This window comes from Bombyx mori, chromosome 12 (assembly GCF_030269925.1).
Source record: "Bombyx mori chromosome 12, ASM3026992v2".
NCBI classification, from domain to species: Eukaryota; Metazoa; Arthropoda; class Insecta; order Lepidoptera; family Bombycidae; genus Bombyx; species Bombyx mori.
The window spans coordinates 6,442,990-6,448,989 of NC_085118.1; positions in this window are offsets into that span (position 1 = coordinate 6,442,990).

Consider the following 6,000-nt stretch of genomic DNA (forward strand, 5'->3'; position numbering starts at 1 on the left):
ATGCACCGGTGTTCGAATCTCGCAGGCGGGTACCAATTTTTCTAATGAAATACGTACTCAACAAATGTTCACGATTGACTTTCACGGTGAAGGAATAACATCGTGTAATAAAAATCAAACCCGCAAAATTATAATTTGCGTAATCACTGGTGGTAGGACCTCTTGGGAGTCCGCACGGGTAGTTACCACCACCCCGCCTATTTCCGCCGTGAAGCAGTAATGCGTTTCGGTTCGAAGGGGGGGTAGCCGTTGTAACTATACTGAGATCTTTGAACTTATATCTCGAGGTGGGTGGCGCATTTACGTTGTAGATGTCTATGGGCTCCAGTAACCACTTAACACCAGGTGGGCTGTGAGCTCGTCCAACCATCTAAGCAATAAAAAAAAAAAAAAAAGTTGTAATAAATAAATCATTTTCCTTTTTGTTTTATTTGAATAAAACCGGATAAAACCAATGTCAACCGGTTATAGGAGACCACTATAACCTGAATGCCGATGCAGACAGTGATAAAAGATTGAAGTTCAAACAGTTTCGATACACCAACTGCTTATCGATCGAATTGGAACCCATGATGTTCATTATTTCTTTAGTCCAGAGACTTTTCGCAGCACGACTGTGTCACTCTATGACAATATGTTCACTGCAACATAAGTTATCTTAAGATTAACCTAAATACCTACTATGAGAATAAGTATCATTTCCTTCGATAGAGTTTCGTTGAGATTGATATTAGTTCCGGTAGTTTGCCTAGAGATCGTCTTACACCCCATAACATGTTTTCTTCAAAGACATTGTGAACATATTGTTGGAACAACTTTGTAGCAGTCATACATTTTGGGGTTAATAATAGGTTGGGGAAAATCATAAAAAAAATATATGATTGAATGACTGGTGGCCCGGAAGCCTTTCCAGTTTCACCAGGATAGGTGGGCGAGCAAAGGCTCAGCCAGAAGGGGTGGGATTTGCTAACAGCTGCCCGAGCGCCTCCGAAGGAGACCTAACAGCTGAAGAGCATCTGCTTCGCGAATGAATCTACTACCGGATCGGAATCGCGACCCACTGAGAAGATCCGGCGAGAAACTCAGCGAGCTGATTCATGGGTTAGGTTGCACGTCAACCTCTTTGTCGAGTTCGACGAGTACGGTTACCGGGGTCCCTAAGCCTGCTCCTAGTGTTAGAGCTGAAGGCGTCTAATGCAAAGGTTATTGGATCTGATGGATCCGTAAGGACGTGTCTAGGGCGTCGACGGTGACTGGCTCCTGCGTGATCCGGATTCGGGGAGTAGTCAGCGGCGGCAACGATAAGGCGATTATCATGATGCCTTATCGAAGTACCGTTCTGACGCTGACTTCATGTATTTCTGGATAGATTCGAGGCTCAGGTCGTCGTGTAGGTCAACGTTCTTCACGAACCACGGAGCTCCGACGGCTAACCTGCAAAAGTGGGATTGTAGAGATTGGAGGGTGCGGGCCGCGTGAGCGAAAACCACACTCGCGTAAGCCATTTCCGGCCTTAAGCAAGTTTTGTAAAGTGTCACCTTGTTCCGAAGGGACATTTTACTCCGCTTACAGATCATGGGGTAGAGTACACCGAGAATAAACGCGGCACGATCGCGGACTGATTTTATATGCAGGCGGAATGTCATCGATGCATCCCGGGTAACGCCCAGGTACTTGACCTTCGTGGCCCAGGGTATGGGTTGTCTAAAGAGAGTAATCGGGGGTGTGAGATGCCTCCTCCTAATCCGAGAGGAAATCCGTGTGGAGCTTCCCCTCTGTAATAGCACCGCAGTATTTTTCGCTGGGTTGATGTCTATGCGCCATTTTCGGAACCACTGTCCTAGGGCTACGGCTGCGCTCTGAAGCTTTTTCGCGATTAGGGACTTGTTTCTACTCGAATAGTAAACAGTCGTGTCGTCGGCGAATAAAGCTAACTGGGTCGGCGGCGACTGGGGATTATCGTTGACGAATAAGCTAAATAGGGGGGGGGCGAGAGGACAGAGCCTTGCGGGACTCCAGCCGTGAGAGGTCAGATCAAAAAGAGCGGTTCGACAAGAAGTCCCGTATGATAAGCACGAGACTATTCAGCACGCCCATGTTAAATAGTTTGAAAATCAAACCGCTGTGCCAGACTTTGTCGAACGCTTTTGCGACGTCGAAAAAGAGAGCTCCCGTGTATAACAGTTTTGGTCGATTAAGCCCCACAAGAATGTGCTCCGTGAGGCGGTGCACCTGTTGAACGCATGAGTGATTGGTACGGAATCCGAATTGTTCATCGATGAGAATGCCCTTGGATGAGACGAAGTCTCTGAGACGTTTGTAGAGCAGATGCTCATACAGTTTGCCTAGAGAAATGAGGAGGCTAATTGGGCGGTAGCTCGTCGGATGACTTTTTGGTTTACCGGTTTTATGTATGTCGTTAACATCCGCTTCTTTGCACACCGCGGGAAAGATAAAGTTCGCCATAGCGGCATTGAAAATAGATGTCAACAACACGATGAGTTAGACGGGTAGAAGTTTAATAACGCGGTTAGATAAACGGTCGGAACCGGGAGCCTTGCGAGGACGTAGGTCTTTGATGAAGTCTTTAACTTCCATCGAGGTGATGGGTGGTAACGCATCCGAGGGTGGCAAGGAGGCTCTGCATTCTACCCTACTGTCTACATGAATAGGGTCCACGGATTGAGTGCTGGGCGTGCACTGGGTTTGCAATGTATCAGCCAGCAGCTCTGCTTTTTCGTCATCATCGAACGTCGCGAGTCGGCCTGAGGGGCCTACGAGGGGGGGCATAGTTACTACCGTATTCGGTTTGAGAATACGAGCTAAGCGGTAGTAAGACCTTTGGGAGGGCGCGAGTCCTTCTAAGAAATCAGATCATCTGGCATTTCGGACTTCGGCGATGCGAGACTTTACGTCGCGTTGTAGAGCACGCATTCGAATACGATTTTCCTCGGTAGTATACCTATCGTAGGCGCGGATCGAGGCGTTCTTAGCTCTAAGGAGTTCCCTAATATCGTCGGGCAATTTGAAGCGTTGAAGGAAGTCCTCCTCTACAACTTGCTTCGATGACCTATCTAATGTCGAGGTGATGTGTGACGTTAAGATGTCTAAGGCTTCAGCGGTATCCTGAGAGTCCGGGCTAAACGGGAGCGATGGTGGATCAGATTCAGCCAGGTTGATGCCCAGCGTGTGCCAACCCACCACAGTCCTCGTGACGGGAACGGAATCGGGAGCGCGACCGAGCTTCATAACGACGGGACGGTGATCTGAATCTAACTCTGAAACTACTTCGATCGAGTGTAAGCGCAGAGTTACGTTTTTTAATAACGCTATGTCGAGTATATCCGGGTGATGCGCGATATTTAGAGGGTAGTGAGTCGGGGTTAGCGGAGCGACGATATCGAAGGCGAGATCATCGACTAACGCGTCGAGCCGCCTGCCATTAGTGGTTGAGGTGTGTGAGTTCCACCTGATGTGTTTACAGTTTAGGTCGCCCGCCAGAATGACAAAGCTCCCCATGCCGAGTAGCGCCTCGATATCACTGCTTAGAACGATCTTATCCGGTCGAAGATAAACGGACGCGATAACGATCGGCGCGTGTCCCGTCAGTGAGATTCGGCACACTGATGCTTCGATGTTAGCGAGCGTGGGAGGATCGAGCGGGACGCAATGCAGGGCTCTTCTATAGTAAATGACGGTACCACCACCACGAGCAGAGAGCTTGTCGTTCCTGACCATGTTATAGTTCGCGATTTTAGGGTCACGGCGCGCGGGCTTAAGTAGGGTCTCCTGCACTAAAAATATCAATTCGATGGTCACGCAAAAAGTCAGAAACCTGATCACGTTAATTTGCGAGACCGTAAGCGTTAAAAAATCCTATCGTTACGGATAGGGGCTTTATTCTACTTATATACGCCATTGATTACCGGCGGAGTGAGGGGAGGACGTACGTATTTAACGACGCGTATTTAACGACGTTCCGTTTCCGGCTGTCAAAAGGACAACAGTGTACGTTATAGTGCTCCCAGTTTTTATTACATACCACAGTGAAAACCAACGAATATAAAACGTGTATCACATAACAAAAACTTGGAAAGGAAGATTGACGAAAACACCAAGAAAAACTAAAAGAAAACACCAAAAAAACTAAAAGAAAACACCTTTTAACATCGATTGTATTGCGGTACACATACACATTGAGATTTCCATTGAGGGTAGAAATAAATAAATATCAACTGACAACTAGATCAAACGCAGAATCTGTCACGACTTTAAAAAGTGAAAAACGTCAACGACACCCAGTGGTGCCAACGCAACGAGCAAATTACGTTCCAATCTACACAAACCAAAACAGTTGTTTACATCACGATGGCTTCGATCAAAATGTCAGAGGATATGACAAAACTATTCCAGATGATGAAATTGGAACTCGATAAACAAACTGCAACGATTACTCAGAGTGTAACCGACAGTATCATGCGCAATATAGACGACAAAATAAAACCAATATTGGAAGAAAATAAGTATCTTAAAAACGAGGTACAGAAGTTGAATGATAAAGCAAGATACTTAGAAAACAAAGGTAAGAAAAATAACCTGATTCTACACGGCATAAAAGAAATAGAAAATAATCGACAAGAACTGTTTAATTTAATAAAAGATATCATGAAAGGTTTAAATGTTGATATCAACTCCTATGAGATAAATAACTACTATAGACTAGGAAAGAAGCATGATGAGGGAAAAGTGAGACCAATACTCATATCTTTTACGTCATTTCTAAAGAAACTAGAAATATTGAAAAATAAGATGAAAATGCCGAAACATGCTTATATCACAGAAGATTTTTCAAAAGAAACAATAGAATTACGCAAAAACTTACAAGAACAACTCAAACAAGAAAAACAAAATGGAAAAGACGCATTCATTCGAAACAATAAAATAATATTAAGAGATACGTCGGATGTCGAAAAAAGAAAGCGGGAAACCTCGACATCACCTAATATCATGCATACACCTACACACACCAAAAACTCGGAACATATTATTGCACCACCAAAATTACACAAAACCAATGCATTCGAATATATGAGGGCAAGATCATCCTCTTTCAATGAAAAACAATTTAAACCATAGGAATTAACAGACACCGGTAACGAAATCGCAACGAGAATAGAAAAACCATCCAATACATATAATGAAAACCCCAATACGGCTGGTCACCGCGGGGTTACCGACCACTACCCCCAAGATCTCGAAAATTTCGACTCTAATCCAAATCCAATTAAAAACCAGACGTTAAATGAAGCAAATACAAAGGCTAGAAAACATAGAATATATATAGCAACACTAAATACTAGATCATTAAAATCGAAGGAAAAATTATTAGAACTGGAACAGGCTTTGAATCACATCAATTGGGATATCCTCGGCATAAGTGATGTCAGACGGTCGGCTGAAAAAATTGAAGAACATGATGAATACATATTATATTACAAAAATGAACAACCAGGAATATATGGCGTGGGATTCTTGGTTAAGAAATATCTTAAAAACAATATAATAGAGTTTAAAGGAGTGTCAAATAGAATAGCAATTTTAAATATCACTCTTCCTGGCTACAAAAATCCGACTTCAATTGTTCAGATATACGCTCCTACAGAAACAGCAAAGAAAGAGACTAAAAACGAATTCTACAAAAGCTTAAATGAAATAATGGAGAATTTATACAAAACCATTATTGTAATGGGAGATTTTAATAGCCAAATTGGTCAGAGGAGAAAAAACGAAGATAAAATAATAGGACCCTACACAATAGGCAAACGAAATGATAACGGACAAAGGTTGATAAACTACGCGGCAGAGAATAACTTAACTGTAATGAATAGTTTCTATAAAAGAAATCTTCTAAGAAAATGGACATGGCAATCTCCTGATGGCATAACAAGAAACGAAATTGACTTTATTACAACAAATAAACCGAAACTTTTCTTAAACGTG